At 54.0% G+C, this 15300-nt stretch overlaps 1 long non-coding RNA gene across 1 annotated transcript; it reads right to left on the reverse strand.

Annotated features, from left to right (window-relative positions):
• Nucleotides 1–11680: 11680 nt before the first annotated feature.
• LOC118981953 (uncharacterized) lies at nucleotides 11681–14262 on the reverse strand. Its single transcript, XR_005065441.1, has 2 exons — nucleotides 13161–14262; nucleotides 11681–12507 (listed from the first exon to the last, which is right to left on the reverse strand). It is a non-coding gene; the product is annotated as an uncharacterized LOC118981953 (long non-coding RNA).
• Between the last annotated feature and the right edge of the window lie 1038 nt (nucleotides 14263–15300).

Consider the following 15300-nt stretch of genomic DNA (forward strand, 5'->3'; position numbering starts at 1 on the left):
CTGTATAAACACACGAATGTCACACTGCGGATGATACTGAAACAGAGGAGGACAGTATTAGGGTCCCACTAGGAGAGAGTGACTGGGAAGAGCCCACAACAGAGGTACCTTGGAGTGGGGTGAGTCAGCTTGGCTGCCTGAGCTCTCGGGAGTGGGGAAGGGCAACAGGGAGCCATTGAAGACTCCTGAGCAGGTGAGTGACAGCCCCAGGTTTGGGTTGGAGAAAGATCCCTGTAGTCACTGTGTGTGGGTGGGGGGGAAGGGTGAGCCTGGCATCAGGGAGACCCACGGGGAGGCTGCCGCAGTGGCCCGGACGACACGCGGTGACGGGGTGTAGACCTGAACTTGGGCACAGAAGCATCGCAGAGCCCTTTGCAAATGTGAGCCTNGCGACGGACCAGAAGCCATCCCTGCCCGTGAGGGGCTCATGAACCCCTAGGAAATGCTGTATAAACACACGAATGTCACACTGTGGATGATACTGAAACAGAGGAGGACAGTATTAGGGTCCCACTAGGAGAGAGTGACTGGGAAGAGCCCACAACAGAGGTACCTTGGAGTGGGGTGAGTCAGTTTGGCTGCCTGAGCTCTTGGGAGTGGGGGAGGGCAACGGGGAACCATTGAAGACTCCTGAGCAGGTGAGTGACAGCCCCAGGTTTGGGTTGGAGAAAGATCCCTGTAGTCACTGTGTGTGGGTGGGGGGAAGGGGTGAGCCTGGCATCAGGGAGACCCACGGGGAGGCTGCCGCAGTGGCCCGGACGACACGCGGTGACGGGGTGTAGACCTGAACTTGGGCACAGAAGCATCGCAGAGCCCTTTGCAAATGTGAGCCTCGCCCAGAATCACTTTACAGATTGGTTAGTAGACTCCTGAGGCTGTGGCATGCGCCCTGGAACATTCTGTCTCCTCCATCCCTTCCGGTTCAGCTCTCCTCGCTCCCTCACCAGACGCACCCCCAAAGTGCTCCACACACTCGCAGCCCCGCTTCACGTGCAAGCTCCCTTGGAGCCAATGCCAATGTCTAACCCCGTGTTTCTCAAGGATGTCTGCCGTCACCTGGAAGACCAGCATCCAGAGACATGCCGCCAGCCACGCCGGCCCCGCAAATCTGGGTGGGCTAAGAGAATAGGGTGCGTGTACGCCTGTGGCAGCTCTGCTGCCCCCTCATGCAGTTGGGTTACCTGGACATAAACTTCTGGGCTGGCAGTCAACTTCCTTTATGGTGATGAGGTACTTTTCATCGTTCCTTAACTTCCAGTGTTGCTGTTGAGAAGGCTGATGCCACACTAGCTGCTTGTCCTTTGTGTGCTCCCCTTCCTGACCCCTTTAGGTCCTCTCTTTGCTTCTGGGTTTCTGCAATTCTCTGCCTCTGTGTGTGTGTGTGTGTGTGTGTGTGTGTGTGTTTACACTCACTGTGCTGGGCATGTGTGGGTCATTTTCATCTACAAACCATGTCCTTCCTTAGGTCCTTTCCTTTATTGTTCCTTTAAAATGTTTTCTGCCTTTTCTCTCCCTAGATGTTTACTACTCAGATATCGGACCTTCAGGGCCTCTAACGTTATTGTTTCTCTCTGGTTTTTAGTCAAAATCAATGTCAAAATCTCCCTCCCTGCCTCCCTGCCTCCCTGCCTCCTTTTCCTCTTCCCGGCCCTCCATGTCTCTGTTTCTTTAACTTTCTGAATGACATCCTGAACATACTCTTTAAACTTTCCATTGAGTTTTTAACTTTTGCTGTCAAGTTCTTTTAACTTTTAAAAGTTCTTTTTAAAAGACCCGTTTCTCGGCTCCCCCTTCCTATCTCCGATGCGATCTCTTCTACCACTCCAGAATGTGGTTTCGCCGTTTTGCTGACCTTTTCTCATGCTCCTTGTACACTCTTTCTCCCGGTCCCTTATCTCTGGTCACGCAATTCGCCCCATCTTTCATTCTAGAGGTCAGAGGCTTTCTGCAGAAGGTACTCGGCTCTTGGCTGCCACCCTCATTTTGGAAGGAGACACTTAAATATTCTTGAGAATCTCTAGTCGGGGCAGGCTCACTCCCAGCCTCCCAGCCTCCTCTCCGGGGGATTAGGCAGAGAAGATCCTCAGCTCTGCTTTGCTGGCAGACCCCCCGCCCTGTGGATATCTGCAGGTATTTTCTCTTGGGCTGGTCGGTTTTCCCAAAAGGAATCTTTCAGCCACACGTGTGTCTGGAGGTACCAGCCTGGATCACAGTAAAGTGGGTGGATTTGCACTTAATCTCCACTTTCAGAAGGGTGTCTCAGGCATCCCCTCGGCCGTGGTCGATAGCCCCAAATCCAGAGCCTTGCAGGGTCGCCTCCCATCTCCCAGCGGGAGAGGCAGGAGCCATTGCCAGCCAGCATGGGCTTGGGAAGGAGTTAGGGGGGATAACAGTTCTTCATGGAGACTTTTCACAGACCCCCTGGCTTTCGGTCCAGCCCTCACTCTGACTTTCAAAGACATCGGGTGCCTCTGATTTTAAGCCTTTCTGAGGCTTTGATTTTAACTTTCTCAAGTCTGCTAGCTCAGTCACTACTCACCTAATGGCTTCCTGACTTCCAACAGTGTGTGGATCCCTCTCACCAGCTGTCCGTTCTTCTTCTGTTCTCACTGACATTATGAATATTTGCCTTTCTTATTCTTTTCCTGCCATTTCCATTGGGATGGACCTGAAGGCAGAGAAGCATGGTCCTGTTTTGTCTGCCATGTCCAACCTCCCTTTGGTATAGACCCCAAAGATTTATTTTGAAGAGATTTAAATAATAAGAGAACATCTTTATTTAGCCACACGATGGTCATTTCCAGTGCTCCCCATCCCATTGCGTGGGTTCAAAGGTTTCTTTTGACTTAAACCAAATTAATAAAGACACATCTCTACTCATGCCGTGTTCAGAATGGGTAGAGCTCACAACACTCAGGGTTGGGAAAGAAAGAAAATCTACAGAGTGAGACTCTGTGGTCTCTGGTTGTGATGCAGCCGCCCAGGGGTCCCTGGCCTCCCCCCACTTGCTCCCCAGAACGGGACCTGCAGTGACAACGCCTGGGATGGAGGCTGCATCTGAAGCCAGAGCAGGAGTGGGGTTGGGGGGCAAAGAAGTTATTAGATGAAAAGAGTATAATACCAATGCTGTTTTTCTAACTAAAAAACTTCGCCGGTTCTTTACTCAGTCTCTTTAAGACCCTGGAGGTGGGGGGCGGAGGGTATTGCTAATTGAGGGAGATGTTTGGCAAATCAAGAAAGAGGCTGACTGGAGTGACTCCTGGGTCCTTTATCTCTTATCTCTGGCGGCCTCACGGTGCTGCGCCCTCGGGTTATCCGGGCGGCTCAGGCGCAGAGGTCCTGGGCCAGCCTGCTTCTCACAGACCAGATTAGCCCTCAAATGCCAGCACTTCCAAAGGTTCGCCTTCTTGATAGACTTACTTCTAAAATGCATTGCATATTTTCCTGCCTTAGTAAGAGCAATAAAGTGACAACACCAATCAGAGTAACAATGCAATGAATTTGGCCCAGTTTTAAGCGCTTTGCACGGATTAATTAATCTAATCCCCACAGCAGCCCTGTGAAAGGTGTGCACAAGCAACGCCAGCGTTTCACAGATGAGAACCTACAGGGAGAGGAAGTGTTTGCCCAAGGCACACAGACCCCTGAGCATAATTCTACCAGTTCTTGATAACTCAGGGGTATCTCTCGGATCATCAAATATTGGACTGTAGCCATGAATTTAGATGCACGTGTAGAAGGTCCTTGAAGTGTGAGAACGGTCCTGGGGTCCCCCCAGACTAGAACTCTGCTTGGGGACTCATGGAGGACCCTGGGTTCTAGCGTTTGCTCTACACAAGAGTCTACAAAGGGACAAGCCACGGGCGTGCCCTGGAGAAGGAAACCTGGGGAGGTTGGTGAGGGTGGGGAGCTCAGAGAGCAGGGAATGGTGGGTTGCAGGGGAGCATGGTGGGCTGTGGGGGGTGTTGACGGGCACAGGGGGCGTCTGGGGGACTTGCCCTGAGTGTGAAGCAGCACAGCTCCTGTGGTAAGTCGGTGGGCTGGATGGGACCTTTGGATCTGAGTTCCCTTGTACTGTTCCCATTACTGTACTCATACAGTAATGCTGGCGGCTACCGAAGCTCTCTGTGTATGTTTCCTCTTCAATAAAATGGGAAAAATAGTTAAAATGTAGGTAGGGTTTTGACTCGGATTGACCCGGATATGTACATAAAGCACTCAGCAGAATGTCTGGAATGTGGTAAGAAGTCAGTAAATGGTCTTAGCTGTTTTTAATAACAAAGTTCTGGACTGAGGCCGAGAGGCACAGTTGCCTTTGGTTAATACTACATGCTGGCTACGACTTTGAACTTAGTCCCAGAGACGCCATGGGCGAACTTCTCTGGAGGCTGCTTGTTCTCTCAAGCTCGAGCGCTGGGGTCCAGCATGCTGCCGGAAGCACATTCCCACTGTCCTGGGCAGTGAGCGTGTCCCTTGCACCGCACTCGGGTGGCCTTGACCTCAGCTCCCGGCCACTTGGCTCCCGGCTGCTAGGCGACTGCTTCTCCCTGTGCCCGGCTCTCTGGAGCAGGGATCAGGCAGCCTGCACAGCCAAGGGCTCCTGTGTCAGCAGCTCTAGAAGGCGGCAGGTCAGACAGGCCGCCAGAGGTCCGGAGCGCTGGGGCGCCCAGTGGCAGACAAGTCTGGAATGAGGAGGACACCAGGTCTGGCAGCCCTGTGGGACCCAGACTGTAGTGGCTGCGTGGGTCCCCAACTCCTTTCTCCCACCGCCCAGCTGTGCACCCTGCCCTGCACCGACTGGAGGACTCCGTCTTTCAGAAGCCACGCCTCCCAGAAGCAGAGCCCTGGGTGAGCCAGCTGTGGCTGGGGTTGGTTCACGCGCCCCTAGAAAGCAGCTGGTTCCTTGGCACAGAAGCGGGGGTGGTGTCGTTGGAAGGGGTGAGGCAGGGGAGTTGGGGAGCAAAACCCAAGGCCTCAGGGCCCAGGGTCCAGAGGCAGTTGTCTTAAGGAACAGTCTCTGGGATAGAGATTTAAAAGTATTCTAGATAAACACTAGAGAAAAGTACCTCTAGTATTTCTAAAGGCTATGTCTAGCACTTAGTAATGGGGAGAATTGATACCACTGGGGCTTTCTACATTTTTCTTTTAGCATCAAGGCCGAAGGAAGCCCTGCGGGTGCCCAGTGTGTACAGCAGCTGGAAGCCGAGTGGCCGTGCTGCCGGAGGTGGGGCTGCAGGTCCTGCTCGGTGGCTTCCTGCCCCTCAGGGAGCTCAGGGAGCTCTTGACCCACGGCCACGGAGCCCCAGGGACTGTGCTCTGAAACCCCTGCAAACTAAGAGAAAGCTAAACCAAGGCGGCGACCCCAGGAGCAGAGCCACAGGACGGCCCACGGCCCACCGCGCCCCGTGGGCAGGAGCGCCTCCCAGCCCACAGCCCGAGGAGTCAATACTCAGAAAAATCACAGGCTCCATCTATGGGTGCCCCTGATGCGGGACTGGTGGGTCCACAGGGTGGAGCTTTTTAAAGTCATTTTGGAATCCATGGAATGAGGAGATTGGCACTTCACTCTTCCCCAGAGCCTGGCTTTGCCTCTTAACCTCTGGGGTTCTCTCCTTTTGCCCCTTTCCTCTGTGGTCTGGGCACCTGTGTGCACCTTTCGTTCTGCCCTGGTTTCGTTCTGCCTGTTTTCGAACTCATCAGACATGAATTCATGCTTCTTTCATTCAGCATGTTTGCGAGGTCCAACTGTGAGGGTGAATGGAATATTTTCCTTTGCAATGGATTTTGGAGGCGTCGTTTTCCTGTGTTTGGGCAAGTCATTTCGCCTCAGTCGCCTCATCAGGAACTGGTTTAGGTAGAAATGGGTCCGGAGCCGGCTCCAAAGTCCCGTCTCATTGGAGTATGGACAAGACAAATATGACACAGGGTCACGGATCACGAGTGGGGACAGGAGAAAAGAGGAGTCAATGAGTTTTCATGAGGAATAACTACTTTTCATGGAAGAGAGGAATAAACATACCTTTGGGAACAAGGTGATTGAGAAAAGAAAGAGATTTTTTCATAAGTTTGGACATTTTATTTTTAAAATTCCAGAAGTGACTTTCTCGCTTCAGGGAGTTAGCAGGACCTTTAGTAACAGAGCCTAAGTGGACACTCTCTTTTTTTTTTTCAGGCATTAACATATTTTTAAATGTATTTTTCAGTTACAGTTGCCATTCCATATTATTAGTTTCAGGTGTACAGCATAGTGATAAGACCTTTCTGTACCTTACGAAGTGATTCCCTGGTAAGTCTAGTACCAGTCTGACAGCACGCGTAGCCCTTCCAGTATTATTGACTGTCTTCCCTGTGCCGTACTCTGCAGTCCTGTGACTGCTTTTATAACTGGCAGCTTGTCCTTCTTAACCCCTTCACCTTTTCCCCCACACCCTCAAGTCCCCTCCCGTCTGGGCGAACACCAACTTCTCTTTATCTGTGACTTTGTTTCTGTTTTGTTTGTTCCCGTATTCAGTATTTTGTTTTTCAGATTCCACATATAAGTGAGATCACACAGCATTTGCCTCTCGGTGTCTGACTCACTTCACTGAGGGGATGGCTCTGATGGATGACAACATCTCTGGCTTCTACCACATTCCTTTTTATTATTAGGGAGCCCTATCAAACCCATGAAACTTACATACCGAAATCACAAACATCATTTACTGGCCCTTTACCAGTCACTTGCATCTGGCAGAACTGGAATTTTGCTCACGGTCTTCTGTCTCCCCCAGCCCGGACGCCCCAGCCTTTCAGGTTCAGATGACACACCAACACCCTCAGTCACCGCCCCCAGGCCCACAGCTCCGTCCACTTGTGAGGTCAAGCAGGCGGTCCTGAGAGCTTCTACTTGTCACAGACCTCTGTAGGACTTGGCAAGTAAGCACCACGAAAACACAGGAGGCCCAGCCAGCCCTTGACCACATCCTGAGGGCCAGCAGCCTCCCTGAAGCCCCCGCCGACCTCTCCCAGGGCTATCTACCCCTCACTGAGACCGCGTGTGACCCTATTGTGTAGATGGTGACAGCGTCCCCCACAGGTTTTTTTCTGCTAGATCTGGAGCAAGTCTGGGTAGGAGGTGAGGGGCGCAGGGCACTGGCTTAACCTACGCTCGTCTCACTGAGCCCCCCGCAGACATGAAGGATTAAAACTTCTCTCCAGCCCAGCACTGGCCCATGGGCACTTTTGCAATGATGGGTGTGTTCTGTGTGCAATATAGTAGCCGTCAGGCACCTGGTCACCACTTACTGCAGCAGTCACTTAGCTACTGTGATCCAGGGGTGGCATTTTAATGTAAGTAACTCATTAACCAGCTACCTGTGGCTAGTGATGCTGTTCCTGGACAACGCAGTCCTAGAGGGTGCCTTTCCTGTATAACTCCTTTGTGCGGATTAGACTTTTCTGTCTTCAGTGCAAAACCAACAGAACAAACGCCCCTCAGTCTCTTCTGTCCTTCGTCCCATCTCACTTCCCCGCCCCCATTTACTCGTGCAGCCTGGCCTCCCCTTCGCCAGCGCACAGGGATCGCTGAGCGGGGGCCACACGTGATCTCGGTGTCGCCAAACCACTGACATCTGACGCCAGGTTATTCCCCTCCCATCTTCTACCCTTTAGCATCATTCCTCTGCAAAGTATCTGACGGAGTGACGCCTATAGGCCAGGATTTGGGGTGACAGTTAGCAAAAAGACACTGTCCCAGGTCCGATGTGCCGTGTGACGGTCTGTGGGGCTCATTGTCAGAAAGCGGTGACATTCAAACTAGTTGGACCACAGCCCGGATACACAGTTTACCTCGAAACTTTGTACGCATGCGCACAGAGGAACACGTTCACAACGAAGCTGCGGGGAAAGACGCTTACTGATGCACAGCTCACTCGTATTTCCAGGACCACTTTCCATGCTGGTGGGCACGTACTCTGTGTCTGACTCATCCACAGTTTGACAACCCTGCTCTGATGCCGGGGCTCCCCGGGCTCCGATGCTGCCCGTGGCGTCTCCTGCTGCCTGCTCTCCCGAGTGCCCTCACCCCGTGCCCAGCTCTGGCCCCGCTCGGGGCTACCACCCACTCCTTCTGGGAGCTCTCTCCACACGGACGCCCAGGGCACAGTTCAACACCCAGAGGCCTTCTAGGTGCCGCTGGCCTGTCCGGTTTCACCTCCCTCTCTCTTTAACTGGGTCCAAACCCGATGTATTCCATTTCCCCCAAATCCTGCCTCTTTCCCATATGTACTATAATGGTGAGTGGGTTTACCACGCGCCCATTTGGAGGAGAAAGCCGAAGCCTCCTAAACGCGCCCCCTCTGATCATGTCGAGTCCCACTGTGTCTCAGAGAGACGTGGCCCCCCCATCTCACTGCCATCGCTTCAGCTCCGACCCTCCTCACTTCCGCCATCGGCAACTCACCTCTGCAGCCTTCCACAGTGGCCCCACCCGTAGCACTTACAAAGTCACAGACACTTCGGTGCCTGCACTGCCCGATGTGGTAACCACTAGTCACCTGTGCCTCCTGAGCCTTAACATGGGGCTGGTGCGACTTAGAAACTGATTTCAGTTTAACAGTCACACGAGGCTAGTGACCCATGTAGTGAGTGGACAGCTCAGGTCTACATGACCTCCCTGTCACAGTGTCCCTCCTCCTGGTCCCCGGACCAAAGAGACAACCAACAGATCCCTGTTGACTAAGCTAGGAATGACACGTAAAATCTGAAAGCCATGTAGAGACATTAGCAACACCATCAATTAGTAAATAGTATAGCAAATCCATTCTGTTTCTCAGATTAATTTTTTTCATACATTTAGAAAAAGAAGAGGGTGCAGTGCTATGCAGCTTGTGCTTGCATTAATTGCTTAAATTAAGCCATTGGATAATGAGTGTTACTATTTTAGTAGGCATTAGTGAACTAAATATGAACAAAACGTAATCCCTCAAGGAACTCTGATTCCAAGGAGAGAGAGACAATAAGCAGATCATTGTAATTCAATACAGTAAGGGCTGAAATGGACACGCACGTGAGTCCAGGAGAATCAGCGGTGCCCGGGGCCTCGTGCAGAGAGAGGGGCATTTACACAGCGTTTGGAAGAAGGAGGAAACACTTGCCAGGTGGAGAAGGGAGCTATAGCTAAGTCCCAGAAAAAGCAGGTACACACGTTACCTATTGCCACGTAACGCACTGAACTTAACAGCTCAGAACAACGTTCACCATCTTACACAGTCTGTGGGATGGGAATTCGGAAGTGCCTTGGCCGGATGGATTAGCTGGGTGGGTCTGGCCTGGAGTCTCTCCTGAGACCCCTGTCAGGACGCCCTCTGGGTCTGCGGTCATCTGGAGGCTTCACCAAGGCCAGACAACTGCTTCCACGTGGTCCCACCGGGCGGCAGGCGGGAGCCTTCACATCTCCAGGGCTGTTGGCTGGAGGGCTCAGGTCCTCGCCCATGGGCCTCTCCATCAGCATCTTGACTGTTTCCGGGACCTATCGGGCATCTTTGACAGTGAGTGATGACAACGAGAACACACAGAAAGCCACAGTGCATTTTAGGACCTAGTCTCTGGAGTCACCTGTGTCAGTCCAGCCTGCGTGGAAGGGACGGGGTCTCAGGCTCCACCTCTTGAAGAGAGGAGCACTGGAAAGTGCACCGCCTCGTCCCAACTCTACTGCGCTGCAGAAACCGTGAGGTGAGGCTAGTGCTGGTTGTGGGAGGAGAGTGAGATGGCCATTGTGAGTAGGGGTGGGGTAGGGGGAGTAAGTGGGTGCCTGGAGGTGAGGCTTGAACTCAGAGCTGGACCTCACACTCCAGGCTGCAGAGTTGGGGCTATAGCTTGTCTCTCTCCCCAGAGCCCTCAGCTTCACAGGGCCCCAGGGCCGGGGATGCCAGGCCTCTTGCTGGGTGCCCTTGGTACTTCTCTGGGAGCCCAGAGCCAAGACTGGACATATTGACCACAGATCATAGTGAGGGTGCCACGCAGCGGCTTCCCGATGGGTTCCACCCTGGGAGAGGTCTCCAGTCGGGCGCTGGGGTGTGGAGGGGCTCTGGGGCTCTGGGGTCCTGCGGCCCTGGCCACGCCTACTTACAGCCAGAGGGGAGTGCTGAGCTGAGCCCCTCCCCCCTCCTTCACATCAGGGAATCTCATGAACCTGGTGAAACCCAAGCCACTCTTGCTCCTGTGTTAAAGCCTGTTGGGGCTTTCGGAAGGCCTTTGAAGCTGTCAATACCTCCTCCCCAACCCCTCCCACCTCCCCCACCTCCAGTGACCCCCACACACACTTCTGCACTTCCCCACCTCTCGTGCCTGGGCTGCCAGCTGGGTCCCCAGTGAGGGGTGCGTGAAAGGTAACCACACACAGATATTTCTCTTCCTCTCTTTCTCCATCCATTCCCCTCTGTCTAAAATTAAATAAATAACATCTCAAAAAATAAAAATATTGCTGCTTTGTTGTGGGTCTGGAATCTGAAATTCTCCCAGTGGAAGAGAGGGATGGATGGGAAGACAATGAATCTCCTCTGACTCCACTCAGGGCTCTCCAGGGACCCCCAAACACGTAGGTGTCAGGGGGTCACGCCCTCCCTTGAGTCCTAAGGGTCTCCTGGACAGGGCTCTCTCTGCCTGAGACAAGCTGTAAGCCCCTCTTAGGATTCCCCAGGAAGGCCCTTTGGGGTCACCTCTGACTGTCAGACCCTGATTCCAATGAACGCATTTGGTACGTGGATCGCCCCAAAGCTGTNGAATCTGAAATTCTCCCAGTGGAAGAGAGGGATGGATGGGAAGACAATGAATCTCCTCTGACTCCACTCAGGGCTCTCCAGGGACCCCCAAACACACAGGTGTCAGGGGGTCACGCCCTCCCTTGAGTCCTAAGGGTCTCCTGGACAGGGCTCTCTCTGCCTGAGACAAGCTGTAAGCCCCTCTTAGGATTCCCCAAGAAGGCCCTTTGGGGTCACCTCTGACTGTCAGACCCTGATTCCAATGAACGCATTTGGTACGTGGATCGCCCCGCATCCGGTGCTGTCCCTGTCCTATGTCCCCCGGCCGGTCCCAGAGCCCAAATCTGGCCTCTCACACGATTCCACAAAACACCCAAGCTGCACAGAGCAATGTGAGTTGTCACCTCAGCTGGGAGTCTATGGGAGGAGAGAGTTCTATCATAGCAGACACGTATCCAGAACACCCCATTCAATGTTAATTCCAAATGAACAATTGTTTTTTTCATGTTATGTCCCCCAATTAAAGAAAAACAAGCCTAGCAGCTCTAACAGCGATGCCAACAACTTCAGACTGAACACCAGACATTCTGTCCCTGGCCTTCGCCCCACTGGGGTTTCTCACAGTGCGGTGCCTGCCTCCTCTGTGGCCCCTGCTCCCCACCATCCCTGCCCCCACCCTTTGCTCTCCTGCAGGCCGACTGGCGTATCCCAAAGCATCCTGGCTCTGACACAACAAAAGAGCCTTTTGTTCACCCAGACCTGCTCTCCCGTGAGGTAGTTGTCCCCACAGCCATAAATGCCACACGATAACCCTTTTCAAGTGGGCCGCCATGGTGACAGCAAAGCCTTGTCCTCTGATCAGGATGGTCCCAGAGCCCCCCTCACTGGCCATGCTGCTCCTGGTGGCAGACATGTGCAAGGCTGAAAATAGTTCCTATTCCTAAATCCAGCACACATTTATTGCATCCCTGTGGCTTAATATGCCCTGGGTGTAAAATGAGAAGGTGAGGTGTGGGTGGCTGTGGGCAGGCAACCACAGGGTGTGGTAGGTGGTGCAGGGTGGAGGGACAGATAGTGAGATGTGAAATCCCATGACAGGGACCAATCTCGGAGGGTTTCATGGAGGAGGTGTCATTTAGCTAGTCCAGAATAAGTTTCTACAGTGAGAAAATGGCTAAAAGGGGAGTTCATGGGTCGAGAGGAGGGGGTGATATTCTAGGCAGGGAACACGTAGGTTCAGGGAATGACGGAATAGGTGGTTTGAGGGAAGATATGCAGGAGAGGTGGGTAAGACAGGCGGTCCGGTGGGGGTGGGTGCACCCCTGTTTGTTGTGCGCCCCGCTTACAGCAAGGGGTGCTCTCCTCCATTTGCTCACGTGGGAGAAGAGAATGTAGATGTACTCCTTTCCCACTGCCGTGGAATAAATTAGCGCAAATTTGGCACCTGAACACAACACAGGTTACCTCACAGCTTCTGGGGCTCAGGGGTCAGAGCACAGCACAGCCAGGGCCTGTGCTTCAGGGTCCCTTCCCGGGCGGCAGTGAAGCCTTTGACTGGGACTGCGGTCTCATCTGAGGCCCGACTGGAGAGGGACCCGTTTCCGAGTTCACTTTCTGGTTGCTGGTAGAATTCAGTTCCTTGCGGGTCGGGGGACAGAGGACCTTGGCTTCTCACGGCCGGTCAGCTGGAGACCACCCTCAGTTCCTTGAACGTGGAACCCCCTGCCATTGCCACTCGCTTCACAGAAGCATGAAAGCCAGGGAGACACTAGAAGGAATCCTGTAGCAAGGACAAAGTGAGTTTATGCGATCTAATCGTAGTGATGGCTTCCCATCACCGTTGCAGTGTTCTGTTGGTTAGAAGGAAATTGTGTGTCCCACCCGCACTCAGAGAAGAGGATGAAACAAGGGCAGGAAGGCCATGAGGCAGGGTCATGGGAAACCCTGTGTGTACTGGTTGGTGGGGTAGCGGGGTGGTACAGAGGCTGTGGAGTTCCCTCCCTTTGCAGAAGAAGGAAGTACCTATCAGGGGAGAGAGAGGGTGGGAAGCCCTCCCCGGGAGAGGCCTGCACGTGCCCCGCTCTGTCTCACATGCAGGTCAGAGAGGCTGGCCTTCTCTTGTCCACCCCTGCACCACGGTGACATCCTGTCTCTGGGAAGAGGCCTGATGCCTGTAAGCTAGGCTGCAGCCCGTGATGAGGGGGCACAGGCTTCCCCTTCCCGGTCCACCCTCGCTGAGTGCCTCTCATGCCCCTGAACATGCGAAGCCCCTTCCAACCACAGGGCTGGTCCATATGGCGTTTCCCCTCCTTGGGACGCTCTGCCCACTGACCCATCATCTGGCTGAGTCCCCCTCATCCCCCCAACACCCCCCAGCTTAAACGTTACTTCCTGAAGTCTCCAGTGACCCCTTGGCCTTACCTCCCTAGTCATCCAGCTCTAGGCACATAGTAGAAACTTGATGAATGGTGTATCCACGAATAAGTGAGAAATAAGGACCTACAACTGGCTGTGTGACCTGGGATTGGTCCCTTGACCTCTCTGGGTTTCAGAGTTGTCTCATCTGCAGTGTGGAAGGCGAACCTCACATCTAAGATCTCCTCCAGTTCTGGCAATTTTCACGCCTACTCCAGGGTTTGTCCAAGTTCATGGGAAGGATTCACTGGATGGTGCTCGTGGGAAGCCTTGGGACAGTGAAGGGGACTTGGAGGAGGTGGGGGCTGTGGAGGAAGGGAGCACCCACAGGGAGGCCCACACGCCCAGAGGACCCACAGCCCCCACTTGTGACCTAATAGGCAGGAGCTGGGTGGGGGGGGGACAGTCGGAATGAAAACCACAGCCTTGCATTTTCAGTGCTTGGGCTTCAGTGCAATGAGCGGTGAGTCCAACCCCATGGTTACAGCCATGGGGAGTCTGCTTCTGGAGCATGAATACTCCTCAGCAGCATTTTCAACGGGTGTGCCGCGAGGATCTTTAAAACCTGCAACACCTGACCTCTTTTCCCTGCCCTGCAGGAGCTCCCACATGGACACAGACACCGTGGGCACAACACACACACACGTACAGGCACCCCCCCACCCCCCCCCGCCGAGTGCAGATTCAGGTTCACACTCACAAACAAACACAAATGCATACAGACTTCTATCAGCACACAGAGCACAGCCCGGGCCATGCACTCCCGTCTCCCTGGTCCCGGGGGCTCCGTCACCCTCTGGGCCTCCCCTGTCTCGGCAGCCCCATGGGCTGTGCACTTGGGCCTGGGAAATCGATGCCTTCCTGCTGAGGTTGAACGCGGGGCTGGAAAATGAAAATAACGCAAATAGCTCTCCAGGTGTGCCGCTATTTGCATCCGCACAGCCCAAGGGGCTGAGAAAACCTAGATCCAGTCACTACAAACGTGGGGTCTGCAGGTGCAGGTTTCAGGGGAACTGGAAAATAGTGACGTGTGGAGGTGGCCCGGGGTGGGGGGGACAGTTTTGTCGCTTACCAAATAGCTCACTCATGGTCTCATTTGACCCTCACTACAGCCGTGTGCGGGAGGGATTTGCAGATGAGGCAGCTGAGACACAGCCATGCAAAGTGACTCTCGCCAAGGCATGAGACCGTCAGGGACAGATCTGGACTCAGGTGCAGGCTGCAGGCAGTCTGACGTCAAAGGCACGTTCTCTTCGCCGCCCCCTCAGTTCTGCCTCTGGGTCACTGGAGGCTGCCTACTCGCCACCCTCAAACTTGGCCTTCTGGAGCCCTGGCCTGTGAGGAGGGGGCTGGGGGAATGGCGGGCAAGTTTTCTAGAAACTCATGAAAGTGCACCTTTGGAGGGTGGCTGACGGGGCCCCGCCCCAGCGGCAGGCACGGGCCTACTGCCCCTCTCAGAAGGGGCAGAAGGAGCCTCTCAGAAGGGGCAGAGGACTGGAGGAAAGCAAACGTGAGCCCAGGACAGTGACAAACAGGTCACATCTGTGCGCTGGCTGCCTGGGCGTCAAAATGATCACATGGCAACTAATTCTCAAAAGCTGAGGAACCTGATATTTTTTTGAAGTGGAATGCCCCGCTGATAGTGCCATGAGCCCTGAAGATATGCGTTCTCTCTCTCTCTCACACACACACACACACACACACATCATGGGTTGTGGGACCGAAGTGTGCAGGACTCTCACAATCTAACAGAGCCCAATGGCCCAAACCAGCTGCATGTCAAGAATGACCTGAATGACCTGGGACACTTACTTAAGTAACAAAGTCCAGCCTGGGCCCCACTGCAGTCCTCCAGGGCCAGAGTCCCCGAGGGAGAGGCCGGGGAGGCTGGGTGGGTGAGGAGGCTCCCAAGACACTTTTCTCGCCGGGAGGGTTTGGAAATACTCCACCTCGACGCCCCCCCTTCAATGGATCAGCCAATTGTAGTGGGCATTGAGAGGCCCTTTGGGCAGCCCAGCACCACACAGCCAGCTGTTGGCAGGGCCAGCGTGGGAGCTCCCGGTGCCAGGTCCTGAGCACGGGCGGGAGGAAAGAGGGAAGGAATTGGTTGCTGAGCACCTGCCACAGGTGGGGGTCTGTGTCCCCC

Source organism: Sturnira hondurensis, unplaced genomic scaffold (genome assembly GCF_014824575.4).
Source record: "Sturnira hondurensis isolate 20B ecotype Veracruz unplaced genomic scaffold, ASM1482457v3 Scaffold0024822, whole genome shotgun sequence".
Taxonomy (NCBI): Eukaryota; Metazoa; Chordata; class Mammalia; order Chiroptera; family Phyllostomidae; genus Sturnira; species Sturnira hondurensis.